The sequence below is a fragment of the Tursiops truncatus genome, chromosome 5 (genome assembly GCF_011762595.2).
Source record: "Tursiops truncatus isolate mTurTru1 chromosome 5, mTurTru1.mat.Y, whole genome shotgun sequence".
In the NCBI taxonomy this organism is placed as follows: Eukaryota; Metazoa; Chordata; class Mammalia; order Artiodactyla; family Delphinidae; genus Tursiops; species Tursiops truncatus.
The window spans coordinates 50,662,646-50,681,834 of NC_047038.1; the positions used below are offsets into that span (position 1 = coordinate 50,662,646).

The 19,189-nt window shown below is 41.8% G+C and overlaps 1 long non-coding RNA gene across 1 annotated transcript in view; it reads right to left on the reverse strand.

Annotated features, from left to right (window-relative positions):
• Positions 1-19,189, reverse strand: part of LOC141278766 (uncharacterized) — a 365,270-nt gene that overhangs the window by 164,632 nt on the left and 181,449 nt on the right. Inside the window, exon 2 of the long non-coding RNA XR_012331953.1 lies at positions 2,683-2,747. This is a non-coding gene — a long non-coding RNA (uncharacterized lncRNA). The remainder of the gene's footprint in view (positions 1-2,682; positions 2,748-19,189) is intronic.

A 19,189-nucleotide genomic window follows, 5' to 3' on the forward strand; every position in this document is an offset into this window, starting at 1 on the left:
AGTATCACCAGGCTCTTTACACATAAAATATAATTAATCCATACCGTTGGCTACACCCCTATCCAATGGGAATCCTCCTTGCTGATATTCACTCATGGAGAAGCATACCTGCATTTTCTCAAGCTAAATTTGGTCCAGGCTATTAGGAATATGTTTCATTTACTTGAGCATGACTGGGAGGCATAATCTTACGTAGGAAAACCTGGCCCCTTCTCCCAAATAAGTGATAGCGAAGAACACAAACGCGGGCCCCCAGTTGCCTGGTGTTTGAATCCCAATTTGCAATCATTTAGCTGCGAGTTGATGGAGCAAGTCCTTTTGGTTTTCCTGAGTTTCACGTTGTGCAGTAGTAAAATTGGGATAATCACAGTACCTTTCCCATAGCTTTGTCAGGCAGATGAAATGAGCCACTCTATGTAAGTCACCTAAAACATAGCCTTGTCCTGCCCAGATATGACACCTGATGCCTTTCAAAGCCATTTCCCAAAGATGACATCACTGGGGTCTCACTGTCTTCCTGGGAAACAGTGGGAGCAGATGCTATGATGCCCATTCTACAGGGGAAGAGAGTGAGTTTCAGACAGAGCTCCTGGTGGTCAGGACTAGAGCCCCTGAACCCAGCCTAGGATTCTTCCACTATTTCTCTTTACATTCAGAACACACTGACTCAGTGTCCCAGACAGATCCCTGCTTATGTTTCTTTGGGGTGGTGGCAGCGCAGGGGAGAGCGTCTTGTTTCAAACCCCTGTTTCTGTCGCCAGGCTTGTCTTGCATAGCAAAAGAGCCCCCGATCGGCAGAAGACACATCAACAAGACTGCCTTAATCATGCTTTCTGCTAACTACGAAATGAAAGTTAATTTCATGCCTTTCATTCACAGACAAAAAGGTTCAGAGCTGTTTAAATTCTCTTCAGCCCAATGACAGTTAGTAAACAGGAGGCTTCGTGTTCTAATGCTTGAAATCACCCTTCTTATCTCAATATATTATTTATGCACTCGGCTTAAAATAAACAGCAACTTGCAAGTAGGTGAGTGGTCTCATCCAGGATGAACCTTTTCTTTTTTTTCACTCTGGCAGTTACTTTAAAACATCAGTAAACAGCCTTAATTCACTTCTAACGAATTAGTAGGCGACTGCTGCATATCCAGGAGGCAAGCAGATTGTATTATTAACCAGAACAACGTTCTCCCTGTCAGTCATCTGCACCTCACAGAGGGACGTGGGTTTTGCTGTGTCCTTACTCAAACCAATCCATGGGCGCATGGGATTCCAGACGATTCCTGCGAGGTCATTCTCTTCCAGACCTCTGATTAGATCTCTTGACTCTGAGATGCAGAATGAGGCCTGCAGAAGGGAGATTCTCAGTGCTGCTTGTTAAGAAAGATGTAGACAATGAGAAGCTTCCAGAGGGGTAAAGAGTCGGGAAGTCAAAGCAGACAAGCTCTGCTTGTGGAGGGAACTGAGGCAGGGGGACCCGATAAGTACCACCAAATACTTGAAAAAGGGGTGTCACTTTGGAGGAGGAAGGCTGGTTCTTTGTAGGGATGGATAGTAACATTAGGACCCGAGCGTGGAAGATACAAAGAAGGTGGATTTGGGTTCAACTCAAGAAAGAATGCTCTAACAGAAAAGAGTTGCCTCTCGGGGTAGTAGGTCAGCCTTTGGGGGTGCTCGGGTACCCATCAGATGGAATGCTTAGAATTGGCCAAGAAATAGGACTAGAGATGAGAGACATGCATGGACCCTTCCAGATATAAGATCTTACAGTCTTGGAAATCCCGGGGGGGGTCTCACTAAAATGGGCTTCGCTAAGCAGTCACAACCCTTTTAAAATTTCTCTCTGGAGTTTTTAAAGGGTGATAGCCACCCTTTAAAAATATATATACCATGAGTTAAGCTGGGCATGTCTTTGGCCAATCTACAGTTGTTCACACAACACCAGAGCACTGTTTGACCTAACAAGATAAAAATATGTCCCATTCAGCAGGGAAAATCAGTTGAAGCAGCTGCTATAGGATTATACAGTTTCTGCCTGCTCTTGGGTTTTGTGGCTTGCCGGCCTCGGCCATTCCATGGACAGGAGTCCACTCGCAAGTCACCTGGGCTGTCACAAGGTCACAAAGGGGTGATCCACACTTAGCTCACCACTGTAGCCTCCTCCCCCAAACCCAAGTCGGAAAACACAATACTTAGCAACTTAAGGAATGTCTTGTCCAGTTTCATCATTAACAAAACATCGCTGACCTCAGTGAAACATGCAGTTGTCTCCCTGAAACCAATTGTTTCTTTGAGACACAAATGGACTGATCAAAACACAGAGTTAAAAGCAAATCAAAAAGAAAGGGAGAGAGAGGTGAGGGAAGATAAATACAGATACCTTGCATTCATATCCAGGGTTGATATCAACATTTTTACACAATATGCAGACATGTATTCTTCCAAATTGTCTAGTAAACATTAACCAAATATTTTGAGGGGTGGGTCAGGCTCTTCTACATCCAACATATTGACAAACCATTAGAGAGTTCAGAAAAGTTAAAGTCTTCAAAAGAAGTCAGATTCTCGATATCTGGGTGTGAAACTTGGTGTTACTGATTCCCTAATATGGCAAAAAACAGACATCTGATATTTGCACTTTGGAGTAACAGAACATAACATGACAATAATGTGGTTATACTTACAAAGTACCCTTCATCCATGGGGCTCCAATTTTACCAATATTAGTTCACTGATTTTCGCAAAAAACCTGAAAGGCAGAGGGTAAGTTTGTGTTACCCCCACTTTGCAGATGGGGATATAGAAATGCAATAGGAGAATAAATTATTGGTCTGTTATAGTGAGAGAATTCAGTAACAGGAGGACAAGAATTACAACTTTCATCTTCCGTGTCAGAAGGCAATTTGACCACCCATCTTTTCCTTGGGGACTGATATTTCCCATGTAATTTCCACCACGATCTCAAAGTATTAAACACATTCTACCCAGAGTAAGACGGTGCTAAATGGCACTAGGTCCAAAGAGCCCAGAGACCAATATTCCTTTAATACCAGAGAAAAGTTTAAAGAAACCTCCCATATCCGTCTAAACAGGGGGAAAAATTAGATTGACAAAATACAATCATCTAAGTAAAATTTGGCCTGAAAATAATGTTACTACTGTTCAGTTTGTTACATACATACTTATGTTCACATGTCAGCATATGGACCTGTCTTTAAAAATTATTCCAAGGAAGTCAGAAGCTTCAGAAGTAATCTCGCTAACAACATTTTTAGAAGGGTGTATTTTTAACAACCCTTTCTAGGACACCCCATTCTTTCTACCACTCACAGGCCATTTATTCACGCATTGACCAAATAATCAGTATTTACTGAGTTCTATGTTTAAGTTTAGCACTCCATGTGCTTTCTTGGAGGACACAAAAATGTGTATGACACAGGTCCCGTCATTAAGATACTTATAATCTTATGGTTCAGTGATTCGAAAACAGTAACAATCTCTCTGATCTAAAACACTCTGGAAAGATTTGATGGTTTCTGGACACTCCTGGTGAGCTGTGAACACCAGTCCCAGAAGGACGGTTCCTTTGGGGAATGTGCTCCAACAAGATGAGTTTGGGCTCTGTTTATGAACCATACTACTTGGGATTACAGAAATGCTAAAAACTGTGTCTCCTTAAAAATGTCTGACACAGAGTCTTCCCAAGCCCATGATTTGAGGGTCATGATCTCTCCTACTATCTTCACTTCACTTCAAAGAGGTCAGCCACACTGACCTCTTTGCCTGTCCCCAAATACCTAATCACAGGTCGTTTGCCCCTCCAATTGTTCCCTTCTCTTGGGAAAAGCTTCCTGCAGGTATTTCCATGATCTCTGTTCGTATCCCTGCTCAGTGATTTCTCCCCTGAACACTCCTCTAAAATAGCTGCATTGCTATCAAAAAGTATGCTAATAAAGACTGTTTTATTTCTTCTTTTCCAGTCTAGTCTAGTGCCTTTAAATTCTTTTTCTCACCTCCAGTACTCTGTTGAAGAGAAATGGTGAGAGCAGATATCCTTGTCTTATTCCAAAACTTAGAGGGAAACATTCTTTCACCATGAAGCTAAACTTACCACCCGACAATTCCACTGTTACCATTTATTTCTATGAAATTTCCCGAAAAGCACATCCCTAGAGACGGAAAGCAGATCACTGGTTGTCTGGCCCTAAGGGAGCGAGCCAAGATTGACTGCAAATGGACTGTGGTGATGGTTGCAGAACCCTGTACGTTGACTAAAAAATCATGGAACTGTACACTTACAATGAATGAATTTTCTTTCATGTTAATCATAATAAAGCTGTTATGAAATGCTAAAACAAAACACCGAAAATAAAATAAAACAGCTGCAACTCACCAGGCTCCATCCCCTTACTGTTCTTTCTCTTTCTCCACGAGGCTCCCCACAACCTAACATTACTGGTCTTTACCTGTTTTTGTCACCCTATGCCTCACCCACTAGGATATAAGCTCCATGAGAGTGGGGACTTTTTTGTTCACCACTAAATCAATCCTAAGGTCAAGGCGCCCCATAAATACTGGCTGAATGAATGAATCACAGTGCTGAACTGGGTGCTCTGCCTTTCTCCTGCATCTTGTTTTACTCTCACTGGGATACTGTTGTAATTACTAACAAATACATCTCAAAATTGGCTCATAATAGGTTTTTCCACCTAAAGGGAAAAAAATTCACAAATAGTCAATGAAATGTTTCTGAAAAATATAATAAACACCCATTTTTAGCATTTTCCCTTCACTTGATTGTTCGAGCACTGGGCCAAGAGTCAGGTAACCCTGCTCTCCGACCAGCATCACTGTGGGCTGCTCTGCGGCCCTGAGCTCTTCACCCTCCAGGGTCTTTGTTTCCCAATGGTAAAATAAGAAAGCTTAAGAAGCTTATTTCCAGGCTGCCTTCCGGTTTGGAAACTATGGAGATCAACATACAGGTGATGGGCCAAATTATATTTTTACATCTTCTGATTTCATACCACTTTCTATGTATAAGCTTATCTCAAAAGTAGTGAGGTCATTTCAACGAAGCAAGACGAAATCCCAGAGGGAAGGAGTTGATTATCTAACCGTATGTACAAGCATGCCAATTTTGGAGAAACACCACAGATATCACCAAAAGCTTGTTCCCCACCACCATGCATGATCACGCCACCAACATACAACAGACATGCAAAGAAAGATGCCACATCAGCTGATTATGACGTCCTGAGTTACAGACACTTCAGTGGGGCCTTTAAACAGATTTCTTATTTACTTGCACATTAACAAAACTCGTACCTTTGCCAGTCACAATTTTTTCCCCAAGCGTCTGAACATCCAAAGAGATTTAGAAGCAATTAACATTCACGAGTAACAGAGTAATCAACAAGGGACTCGCTAATGGGACTGGACAGAATCCAAAAGCAGATATTAGGATAATAGTGAGTTCCTGACATAGGTTACAGTGTTAATTCTGGAGGGCAGACTCGTGGTATGTTTTCAATAGCTTTGTGGGGCCTGCTGTCAGAGCCACATATGCCTCCTCTATATATGGTTCCCAGCCCCCCCTACAACATACTTTTTTTTTAACTGCTATCGAAGAGAAGACATTTTTGCATTGTTATAACACAACCTCTAGCATTAATGGTATATATTGAATTCAAGTTTATTTTTAAATTGCCTACCTGACAAAAATGTTAAAATGTCATTTTTTCCCACTTTGGGTCTCTAGACTATCTTCACCTGTTAGCTCTTGTAGCTAGAGGCCACAAAAATAATAGCTATGAATTTCCACCTAGACGCTTCCCCAATAAATGTTGCCACTTACTTGCGTGCACACGGGTTGATACATCCCAAGTACACAGAAAGACATGGGCACTCCCATTCCAACGAGCTCTATGCCTGCCTCCCGGTCAGTTTTTCTGACCTGTTTTCATAAATATCACGCCAAAATCAGCACACACACACACTTTATCTTATCCTACCAGGAGAGTCTCTGGGTAATAGAGAGTGTTTCTACTGTTACTCTTCCTGCTTCCGTTTCCTTCATCTCTCATCACTACCATCCATCTAAAATGCCAACTCCAGGCAAATCGATCTTGACCTCGCTTTGGACCACATTCCTGAATCCTTGCCCTGGCGCTCCTTCTCCCTCAGCCTAAAGTGTGAACGGCTCAACCTTCGGAGGCTGGACCTCTCCAGACCCACACATGCCTCTCAATCTTCAACTCCCCTGCTAGCCTTCCTGCGGGGTCATCTTGTCACTCTCATGACCATGACATTCATATTGAATCACAGGACATCTTCCCTTACGTACGGACTCTGGGGCCCAGGTGGGCAGAAAGTCCAGTGTATTCCCATTTTTCAGTTTGGGTGTAATTCATCACTGCTTACTGTGGTTTGCTTTATTCTCTGTGGCCTAAGAAAATAAATTCCTTCCAAGGTTGGGCTTTTAAATTTTTTCAGATAGTTTAACGTTAGATACGAGTATATAACTGGATAAACACCATTCATTTTGACAGTAGTAATATTTTTCTGGTGGTCCTACAGCATTCATGCTCTATTCCATTTCTTTCTCCTTCTACTTTGCTGTTTCTAGCTTTGAAAGGATCCCTTCTTAACAAGTCAGCTCTTTTTTTCCTTCACCTCCCCATCCCAGCACACACCCATTATGAAAATGTATCCCTATCTAAAGCTTTGGTTTATCCCCTGGATACAATCAGCCGCTGATACACAATCTACCACCACCAGGCTGTGCTTGCTAAAAGCCTGTTTTGACAAAGATTTTACACAACAGAATCCAAATTAAAGGGAAGTTATCAACAGACCCATACTTGAGAATCCCTCACTTTATCTCTGTAGCAAGTAGTTTCATATTCCCAGCACCAGCCCCAAGGCTGGGAGACTCAAGCTTCTGAGGGCCTCCGTGGCACACACACATCTCAATCACCCAATCATCACCTCACCTCCCCCAGCTCCCTCCCCACCCCAAGTAGCAGCAGTTGAGATTAAAGTGCTTCTGGGGCTGTGGTAATCCAGTCAGGGCTGGGCGTGCTTCAATCTCTACCATTCCATTCGGCTGGAAAACATTTTGGCAGGATGCCTTTCAGCTGCACTCTGCATTCCGCACTGGTCCCTTGTTTATTTTTGACCGCTCCGCTCTGCAGAAGTGAACGTAGCCAAGGGCCATCCTGTCCCGGGAACAGGGCTTCACCTGCCTTCTTAAACTGCAGGATATCAGAAGCACTCCTGGCATCAAGGAGTGGAGAGAGTGTGTGTGTGTGTGTGTGTGTGTGTGTGTGTGTGTGTGTGTGTGTGTGTGTGTGTGTGTGTGTGTGTGTGTGTGTGTGTGTGAGAGAGGGAGAGCGCGAGGGCAAGAGAGAGAGAGAGAGAGAGCGCGAGGGCAAGAGAGAGAGAGAGAGAGAGAGAGAGCGCGAGGGCAAGAGAGAGAGAGAGAGAGAGCGCGAGGGCAAGAGAGAGAGAGAGAGGAGAGAAAGAAAGAGATTCTAATGCACCCACCTACAGGTGGGGAGCAGGGACAGCAGGGGTAAATACTGCACACATAGTTTTTTTTAACTTTAAAGATTAAAGGAAACCCATTTTTCAACCCTTTGCCTTACCTAAGCACTAACCAAAAATATTCCCCGCATTCTATATTAGTCAAGGCTTTTCAGGGGTCCTTATCCTTTCTAGATCCCTTTGGCTATCAGATGAAATCTATGGACCCCTTCTAAGAAGAACGGTTTTCAAAGGATTACAAAGGAGATTAATTACATTGAAACATTTTCCATCCTGAGTTAAGAAGCCCAGCGGGGTGTGGTTTTAGTGGATGGGAAGTAGAGATGCTGTCTGGATTTTTATTTTTTGAACTTGGGATTTCTGCCCTGGAGACTTATGCTGGGAGAGTGACGGGCGGTGGCAGAAAGCAGAAAGTGGCCTTTGCATACTGTCCCCGTGACTGTACACCTTCCTGTACACAGGCTTTGCAGCTGTTTCTGTCTTGCAAACAACCCAGGCCCATGAACCCAGAGCCCTTCAGTATTTGATCCACTGAATTACCTAAGAATGTAGACTTTTATTTACAGCCCTAAGTAGATTTTAACTACTCGTGAGAAAGAAGCAGAGGAAGAAAGAAAGCAATTTGAGAAATTTTGGAAAAGCAGAACTAATGGTAAAAAAAAAAAAACCCTCTATTCAACCATGTATTCTTTCACCAAATATTTACTGAGCACCTTCCTTAGAGTCACAGTGGTGAATAAATGACCTATAGAACTTTCCAAGGAATGTACATCCAAAGGTAGGGAGATACCCTCTAGGTAAATACATAAGTAAATGTAAAACAAGTAAACATATGTCGAGTGGTGATGAATTCTTCAGAGAAAAACAAAGCAGAGGAGGTTAGGGAGTGTAAGAACATGAGCTCACACTTCATTACAGCATTTATTTCCCCATTTCATGTCACTAAGTATTTGTTGCCAAGCTCCTACTATGTTTCAGGCCCGGTAATGGGCTCTGGGGAAGCCATATATGTATATATATATATATGTGTGTGTGTGTGTGTGTGTGTGTGTGTAGGTGGATGGATGGATGGTTGGATGGATAAATAGATATGGATATGCATATATACACATCACACACTTAATTTCCAGTTATTTGCATGTGAAGGGTATACAGTCTTCACCAAGCGGGGTCTGTGTGTAATGGTGCAATCTGACTGCAGTTTCTTTTAAAGGGCAACTGCTGAATGCCTCTAAAGGGTACCCGGAGTCGGAAGGGTGCACTGGGGTCTGTGTCTGCTGTGCTGAAGGACATGGGTGTTGGAACCATTGAGAGCCCTGGTTCGGGGTCCACAACCATGATCCTCCCTCAGCTCCACCACCTGCCTCACTGAGTGGCTGTAAGCAAGTTACATCACCGCTTTGAGCTTCAGGATGCTCATCTACAAAGTGAGGATCCCAGGTGCTGTGGAGTTCAAATGCAGTCAGGCAAGGAGAGTGGCCAGCACAGTGCCCGGCACAAGGAAACTGACAGATGAGTCCGTGCCTCCCTCATCTTCTCATCCAGGAAAAACACGCACACCAGAAATGCAAAAGCCCCCAACAAAGGGCTGTGCACCTAGAGTAAGGATACAGTAAACGCTTTTGCTTGTTTTCTTTGTTCTTTGACCCAAATAGTTCTCTGGAATACCAGATGGTACTTTAAAAAAAAAGTCCACAGTCAAATAAGTTTTAGAAACAACAAATGAAATGAAGCCACATGGGTCTTTACTTCAGGTTTGCCTGTTCTGTAATACACGGATGTGAATCACATAGCTCCAAGAAATGTGAACAATGGCATGAGTGTTTCCCACCTTACATGACCCTGGAACCCTTTGGCAAATCCTATATGACAGTCATTCAATGGAACCGACTTCAGGAAATATAGATTTGCTCTAAGAATAAATGAATCAAAAGATAAGGAATCTATATCATCTTTGGTTCTGATGGCTTTCTTTGAAAAGGCAGACTTGGGCATATTTTCTGCAAACCAAGAAAGCCTGGTGGCAGTGCTTCCTATCCACTGGACCACAGCAAAGAAAAGAAGTCGTTATTCTGGAACCACACCACATTTGGGGGAAGTGTCGGCAACATCTGAACACTTCTCATTCCCCAGGACAGGTAATTCCCCTATTTTCTTCAATAAATGGGCTCAGACTGTCATACAGAGTGAAGTAAGTCAGGGAGAGAAAAACAAACATCGTATATTAACACATATATGTGGAAACTAGAAAAATGGTACAGATGAACCGGTTTGCAGGGCAGAAATTGAGACACACGTGTAGAGAACTAACGTATGGACACCAAGAGGGGAAAGCGGGGAGGGGCGGGGGGGTGATGAATTGGGCGATTGGAATTGACATGTATACACTGATGTGTATAAAATTGATGACTATTAAGGACCTGCTATATAAAAAAAAAATAAAATTTTTTTAAAAATGAGTTTCGTTAATTATTCTCTTGAAAGCCAAATCCTCTTCTGGCTACATGGGGAATCCTGCTACTTAAAGCCATCCCGGGTTTCCTTTAACATCTGAAAGCTTCACAGTGAGTGTGCATCACTTTCATAAACAGAAGATCAATGCTGGGGAAAAAAGGAAAAGAAATTCTGTAGAGATGTGTTGATATACCAGTGATCAGTCCAAAAATTACCTACCTGCACATGAAGATTTTTATAGATGGGGTTTTCCTGAAGATCTTACTTAATATTAGTACACTTAATAAAACTGAAGCAAAAGAGGGAGGCAAGGAGGAAACTGGGACAAGATTGTTCCTCACATGCTTAGAATTCAATCTCAGGAGGAAGGAATCACCCACATTCTCCCATTCTCCAAGGCAAAGATAGAGAGAGAGAGGGAAGGAGGAAGGGAGGAGAGGAAGAAAGAAATAGAGAGAGAGAGAAAGCAAATGAGAGAAAAAAAGCAAGAGTTGTTGAGAAGCCTAAAGTGGGGGGAGGGGAACACAAACCCACAGGTGAAGTTGACCCATGTCAATACAAAAGGCTTTGTGCAAGGACTCTGGTATTAATGGGATTTGGACCACTAAAGACCTGCAAATCACGTACAGAACATAACCAAGATGCGGGAGTTATTTGTGAAATTAATGTCCTAAGTAACATGAAGCTCGGACTTCCGGGGTAGCGCAGTAGTTAAGAATCCACCTGCCAATGCAGGGGACACGGGTTCGAGCCCTGGTCCGGGAAGATCCCACATGCCACGGAGCAACTAAGCCCGTGCGCTGCAACTACTTAGCCTGCGCTCTGGAGCCCGCAAGCCACAACTACTGAAGCCCGTGTGCCTAGAACCCGTGCTCCACAACAAGAGAAGCCACGACAATGAGAAGCCCGCGCACCACAAAGAAGAGTAGCCCCCGCTCGCCGCAACTAGAGAAAGCCCAAGCGCAGCAATGAAGACCCAACACAGCCAAAAATATATATATATTTATTAATAAATTTAAATCTTAAAAAAAAAAAAGTAACATGACGCTTAACTAGCAGGGACAGTCGCCGCATTTTGCGTCACTGCTGCCGGCTGGTGGCCCGGCTGGGAACCGGACCTGCCCGATCAGCAGCAGCCTCCCACCTGGGGCAGGACCAACTAGGTGAGCCTTCACCCAGCGGTGAGCTCAGGAGGAGCTGGTGTGTGTTGGCAGGGAGACTGTGCCGCTCCCTGAATCCATCAGTAATGCAAATGGTACACCTGGTGGGGGACCTTCTGAGCCTGAATCCTGGGGCCCTGGGTTTAGAAAGGAGCTTTCACTCTTTCAATCAGTCTTGCATCAATGTCTCCAGGGTGTCTGCAGCCATTTGGGGTCTTGAAGATACTGGGATGGACCACACAAAGCCCCTGCTCTCAAGGAGCTTACATTCTCCTGGCAGAGGGAAAGCCAACAAGTAAATACGAATTTCTATTGGTTATAAGACACATGAAGAAAATCAAAAATAAAAAAGGAAGAGAGAGGGCTCCCGGGGGCGGGGAAATGTGCTCAGAGAAGACAGCTCCGAAGAAGAAACATTTAAGTGAAGACTCGAATAACAAGGTAGACCCCACCCTGTCAAGACCTGGAAAGCACAGTGGAGGAGGGAGTGGGCAAATACTCCCTCAGACTAAGCAGAGGCCACCATCACCCCTCACTTCCAACCAACTCAGCTTTCGGCAATACTAAATTCAAAAGCTCACAGGCGTGTTTAATCTTAAAATCTTAAATTGCATACCATGGCTGCTAGGAAAATCTATCCTGAATCGGGATATTTTTAGAATGGTCCACTTCAGTTTCTTGAAGTACTTTTTTCCCTGTTCAACCAGAAGACCCAAATAGTCCAGGTAACATCAGCCTCCTCTAAATACCTGAAACTGCATTCATCAGACACTCTTTAAAAATTCGATCTTACTTCAAAGCTGAGTGACTTGATTACTCCCATAACAGCATATATTACACTGATTACGGGATTATTCACATGCCATTTCGAAGAGGTTGGGCAACATTTCTCAACATCGCACCCACCACCAAACGGCGTGGTAAACGTGATGAATGGGATGCCAAGATTCAAATGCCTTCCATGTCCTGATACCATGATAAAATGCCTCTGCACTCTTTTTCTTTTAACTGATGTTTTTTAAAAAGAGGGAGAGAGGAGTAATTATTTTGGTACAATACAGCTCAGAGAGAAGAAAAGAAAAAAGCACCAACAGGGTCCCAAATATGAGGCTTTTTCTAGGACGTGACACACACCAGGCACTCAGTAAACATAGGCTCCCCTCCCCATACTCCTTGCCTGAGTATACCCTGAGCAGTTATTTTTATATCAATAATTGGCCAATAGCATATTCATTGGCTCCTTTTTTTCTAACTGCCAGTCTAGTGCCATGTTTTCAACATGCTGGCAATTGGTTCAGCTTCATCAATTCATAAGAATGGTTTAGGGTGAGAACGGGGGTGAGGAGGTGGAAATTTTATAGACATGATTCACTGCTAATCGATGATTAGCATTTTATGCTCAAGACAATCAAATTCATATTATTTTACCCTTTAAAAGTTTTTAAAGGAACACTTATTAAAAAGCCAAAATGAAAACAGGGCATCACAAGTTCAAATAAACCATAAATTAGACAAAGAAGCATAATTCTACTGAAAACCATTTTATTAGCTAATCAACGTGTCATTTTTTTTTTCTATCGGCATCTACTTACTGTCATGCAATTTCCATAAGGGCACCATCTGTATCTATAAAAAGAATTATCTTTGTGGTGATCTAGCAATCTACAAAAAATGGTGATATTTAACTTTTCTGAAGGGATCAATTTTAGAATTGGGTTAAAGCATTTATAAGACTCTTTTTCATGATGAACCTTAAAAGGACTTATCCATACATTTCGGTGAGGTTAGAAGCACTTGAAGTAAAGACACAAACAAAAAAACAACAAAATGTAATTTTGATGTATTAAAATGTAAAGTTCTGGATATTGACACATACATTTTTTAATCAAGCATAATGGGTCCCTACTATAAAGTCCAGTAAAACAATAATAAACAAAATATTTTATTTTTTTTCCATTCTGGCTGAAAGGGCAGGTAAATTTTCAATGTGATCTGATTTGATGCCGCACGCTAAGACAGAACCCAGTATTGGCCACGGTAGCTGCTGTGAGTTGAATCAGCAATCAGGCTAGTTCACTCATTTATGACACATGATCAAACCATGCCTTGTCCAGTTCTTAACGCTAGCCTTGCAAGGGCAAGGCACTGGCCTAATGATGGCTAGTCAAGCTGGTGGGAATGAGCCAGCAAACCCCTTACCACTAATGGAATAGAGACTCATAATAGAAGCCCTTCTGTTGGACACAGACTTCATACATAGATGACAAAACATGGGTGCAGGGAGAGATTTGTTTAAAGAGTTTCTATGGCTATCAAGTAGGACCTCAGAGAGAAGAGTTTTTGGTTTTACAAAGGTGCATTAACTTCAGCTTTGAGTCAATCCAAAGAGCAAGATGCAGTTTGAGAGAATCAACAAAAGACAAAAGGCTCACTCTTGGTTAGGATGCAAATTTCTCCACTAGTAATCAATTACTTTGTAAATTTAATTTTAAACAAGATTTAGAAGGATTATGATTAAAAATCTATATGACATACTAACCAACAAAATAAAAAGGCAAAAAACAAACTCATATTTATACTTCATTGATTGATTCCTTAATTTGTATGGGTTCATGGATTTCTATCAAATATCAAGGACCATATTAAGGATCGGGAACAGTGAACAAAACAGACAGTCTTTGCCCTCCTGGAGCTTTACTGTCTTTAAAAAAAGTATGTGTGAATTGAGTGGAAATTCACCAAATCATATTAGTGATTTAGTTAAGATATGTAAGTACTCTGTTTCCTCTCTTGAATATAGTTTTATTGCTTTTAAAATCTGAAGCATTTATTGTAAGTAATTTGATTAGGTACTGGGACCAGGAAGTAATCTTTCTGGACTTGTTTTTTGTTTGTTTATTGAAATGTTATTCATTGAAATGTTAACTTTGGAAGAAACTTTGACCATTGAATATTTGAAATATGTTAATCAAATAGAGAATGTTTAGGGAAACGTAACAAAAAACATATTCAGGAGTGGAAAATGGGTCTACTTGGGGAAGGATAAGGAATTAGGCTCATTTCTCCCAAGAAATAACTTGATTATTATCTCTGTGGGGAATGAACATGTAAGAGAATGAACTCTGGGATCAGACAAGTTCTCTCTTCAAATCCCGGCTCTCCCACTAGGTAGGAGAAGCTCTCCACATCTCAGTTTCCTTATCCATAAAAGGGGCATATCACAAGAACTACGTGAGTATAATAAATGTAAATAGCTTAGCAGGTAATCCTTAGCTGCCTTCATCATAACACATCATGATCATCATCCCAAAAGAACCCAAGATCTGTTGTAATAAAGAGCAGCTTTAGACTATCCTGGTGGTAACCACAAAGGAAGCAGGTAACAATCTATCCCGAGAAAACACTAGAACTTAAATCACACGTCCCTGGCTCAAATCCTAGCTCTTCTCATGCTAACTTTGCAAACTTGGATAAAACTCTTAAATTTCTGAGTCTCATTTTCCCCAGCCCTAAAATGGGCCTCATAGAACTTATTTAATGAGATAATATATAAGGAAGGATCACATACATCATCTCATTATACACAGGACACTCCTCATTTTACAGGAAAGCACATTCTGACAATAACATACCATAAAATGATCTCTTTTTTAACCACCCAGGTGAAAAATTCCCAGAAAGATCATGAACTTGAATTTCAGCTGCACTATTCACTAGATGAATAACATCTCTTAAATTCTCTGGGCACCGGTTTCTGGTCAGGAAAATAGCATACTCATTGTGAGGATTAGAAATTAGACGTGCAAAGTGCCCAGGAGGGTCTGGCACATCACACATATTCCCTGATAGGTAACTTCCATCCCGCTCTGTTAAACAACGATTCATTTCATTTTTAATATGTATATTCCCACACTCTAAAAATCCTTAAATGAAAAGCATTATAAATAACCTTGGATGATCTTTAAATAATTCTTTATGGTTTAGAGGGGGAAAAAATCTATAGAAACATAAAAATCCAGGGTGTCAAATATACAGTATAATCATTTTGTATGATCACTGCTAATACAGTTCAATCTAAATTGCAGTCTCATATTTGACATAATTATATGTAACCAAACACTAATAAAAATTGCTGCCTTATATTTCAAATTAGTAATTATGGTAGTAAAAATTAACAACATGTCAGATATAAGACGGTGATTTGTTCTGAAATGTATTAGAAATCATTATACTGTATGATAATTTTAATTACAGTTGGGTAGCAAGAGAGCAGGCAGCGCTTAGGGCTCTAAGTGCATTATGGGAATCAGCAGCTCTTCAATTCAGCCCTAACTCTGACTCCCTTGGTTTGAGTTCAGGAAATGCACAGTTCTTTCTCCACCTTTAAATAGTGATCACAATTCCCTCTGCAGAATCAGTACTATCACGAGGTTTGAAGCCATTTTTCCAGGGTTTTAGAATCCTTATTCTATTACTTTCTAGCCATACAAATTTGACTGACAGGAATTTCTCTGTGCCTCTGTTTTCTCATCTTAAAAATGGAAAACATAGGGCTTCCCTGGTGGCGCAGTGGTTGAGAGTCCGCCTGCTGATGCAGGGGACACGGGTTCGTGCCCTGGTCCGGGAAGATCCCGCATGCCGCAGAGCGTCTAGGCCCGTGAGCCATGGCCGCTGAGCCTGTGCGTCCGGAGCCTGTGCTCCACAACGGGAGAGGCCACAACAGTGAGAGGCCCATGTACTGCAAAAAAAAAAAAAAAAAAAGGAAAGCATAGCAGTACCTAACTCAGAGAGTGATAATAGCAGCTAAATTAGATCATTCTGTGGGCAATACTTAGACTGGCAACCGGAACATAGTAAGTCTTCAATATATAATAGTGGTTGTTATTATCATTTTATATTAATATCCAGATCAATCATTTTCCTAAGCTTAATAATAGTGACCAAAGGTCCTATGTAGAGTAGATATGTGCTGAATGTTAGCTTCTTTCTCTCAGGACACTGCAGTCTTCAAAATTTAGTCATTCTCCTTTCCTCTCTCCTTCCATGTTTTCCCCATTTCTTTTTACTCACTCTGTTTTGTGAGTCAATGGGAAGACCCCATTCTTTATATTTTCACCTCTCAGGAATGTCTGGCTTTGGCTTATCCTTTCATGGCATCTGTTTCCATGTTGTCCTTAACATTGACCTCTAAACAAAGCCACGGCCTCTAAGCATGGTCCAGTGTCCAGACTCCACGCTCCATTAATGATGACGGTGGAGAGACTGAGAAAGTCCACCACCTGCCACGAGATGGGCAAGTATATGAGGCACGAGACTCACAACCCCACTCATATTACAAGTTGCCACACCTGACATCTGATCACTAGGCTCTAATTTAGGAATTTAATGCCCCTCCCACCCTGCCTACGCAACCTCCCCCAAAATAAGTGAAATTCATTATTCTAACATTAAAACCATTTGTTTATTCAGAGTTACCGATTTCTACCACTTTTAAAGATCCGTTGATTTATGCAATTTAAGAAAAAAAAAAAAAGATCTCGGGGCCTTGCCACGTCTGTGCAAACTTACCCACCTCCAAAATCTCCATGCATTTACATGGTTTCCTACAAAGTCGGGGAGAACTCCCAGCATTATGATAAAGCACCTTTCCTGTCTACATTTCCATACTGTTTCAGGGAAAACATTCAGGGGAACAGACTGGACTGCTAATTAGAGAACTGTCTGAAACCACCAAGAACCACATTTCCATAGGTGCAATAAGTAAAGACTCTTCATTAAAATCACTGCTCTCTGCAAGGGAAAGCCGTTTCAAGCGCAATAGATCTAATTCACAGGAGTGATCATGCAGACCCAGGTACCGTATTCATTATTAACTTAAAAAGAATGCCAAAACAATTAAAAACCATTTTAAAAGGAAGGAATAAAATTTAGTTCTACCTAACTGCGGCTCAGCTCTAATTTATCTTCCAGCCACTTTCAAGGGATTTTACTTGGTCCTTAATCTAACATTCACCGGAAAGGGTAATTCTCATGAAATTACAATGGCATCTCTTGCATCATTTAATGCAAATGTTCCCATTCTTTGGAAATGGAGAGCAGCTTCTCCAATAAAGACCTCCTTCAAGGTGTAAAGTGGAAGAACTCCCAGATCTGCTTGAGAAGAATAAAACATCCCGTTTCAGAAGCTACTCAAATTTAAAACTCTGCTTGCACCCCTATGACAAACCGTATTCCAAATATAAGTTATTCACAACATGTTTGTTATAAGGCGAGGCATATGAATTCCTGCCGTGTCTTTCTTTACAAACATGTCAAGACTTGTGAACCCTTAATGAAATGCAGCATTTTAGAGGCACAGAGGAAGCTACAGAGATGCCAGAAAGAAGAGGCTCCTTTCCTGGGACTGGGGCTTTCTTATGCTAGTGATAGTTCTCATTATCAGAGATATTATATCATCTCAAAACTTTTATATCATCTCAAAACCAAATGGGGCTTTAGAGGTCATTGAGATGAGCCACTTCTGCTCACAGATGAAGAAACTGAAGCCTGAGAGAAAACAAGATTCGTCCAAAGTGTTAGGGCTAGTGAGGGGCAGAGACAACTGGGCCCAGGTCTGGCCTGGCCATCCCACGGCTGCCTTCCACTAGTGCCATAGGGTTGACAAGACTCCAAAATAGACTTTGCCCTCCTGGGGCACTTTTGTAAGTCCCATGGGGTGCCAACCTCCTGGTGTTCAGATAAAAGTTCTAAAAACTTGGAAGTGAGCTTATCCCAGTAGGATATTTTTAGTCATGCTATTGAAACCGAGTCCCCCTAAAATTGATTTCCCCTGCCGAATTCATCATTAACTTCTCTATCCAAAACTTTATTCTCTTTCTTGTACCACCCCCTGCTCCCCTCGGGATTATGGAGTAGCAAAGAAAAGGGGGGATTAAAATAGAACAGGACCCTGTGGTAGAAAAAAGCCCCTCTGTGTCCCCCATTTCTTATTTGTAGAAAAATGCTTTAGTCGCCCAGCCTTCCCTGAGCTCCAAAGAGCAGATTCAAGAAGTTATTAATTAGGGAAGTGACGGATGAAGGAACAAAGGAAAAGGAGTCAAGAAACAATAGTTCAGTGATAAAACAGAGTCTTAGCTCCTCCTCAAGGGATATATTTAATAGTCTGAAACATATTCTTGAGTTCTTCTGCAGGAACGAAGACTCGCACCCAGGTGGATGATGGTGACTACAAGCATGTAGACCTCAAACTGGTTGGAACCAGAAGGTTGATGATTAAGATACCTGAAACACCACCCTGTTACCTCACCACCAACCAATCAGAAGAAAGTCACACCCCCTGCAACCCTCAACCCAAATGTTGCCTTTAAAAGCCCTTCCCTGAAAGCCATCGGGGATTTAGTGTCTTTTGAGCATAAGCTGCCCATTCTCCTTGCTTGGAACCTGCAATAAATGCTGTACTTTCCTTCGCCACAATCTGGTGTCAGTAACTTGGTTTTGCTGCACAGCAGGCAAGCAGACCCAAGTTCGGTCTGGTAACCCTATAGAAGTTAGTTGGATTGATTTTATATTTGGCATTTTTTTAACTAAGGCCCAGGAGTGCAATCTTTCTCACTTGTTAACTCCTTTTCTCTCTTACACCACTGTTCACTAGTAACCAGAGGTCCCAGGCAGAAAATATCCACTTCCTACTCAATCCCCAGTCTGGGGCTTTCTGAGTTGGTGAGAACACAGTCATCTACCCTGGTTTAGTTTAAAGCAGGGCTCAGCAAACTTTTCCTGTAAAGGGCCAGAGAGTGACTATTTTAGTCTTTGCAGACCATTTGGTCTTTGTCTGAACTACTCAAGTCAGCCACTGTAGTGCAAAAGCAGCCACAGACATTATGTAAGCAAATGAGCATGGCTGTGTTCTGATGAAACTTTATCTATCTATGTTGAAACTGAATTTCATATAACTTTCACGTATCATGAAGCATTATTCATCTTTTTGATTTTTATTCAACCATTTAAAAATGTAAACACCATGCTTAGCTCG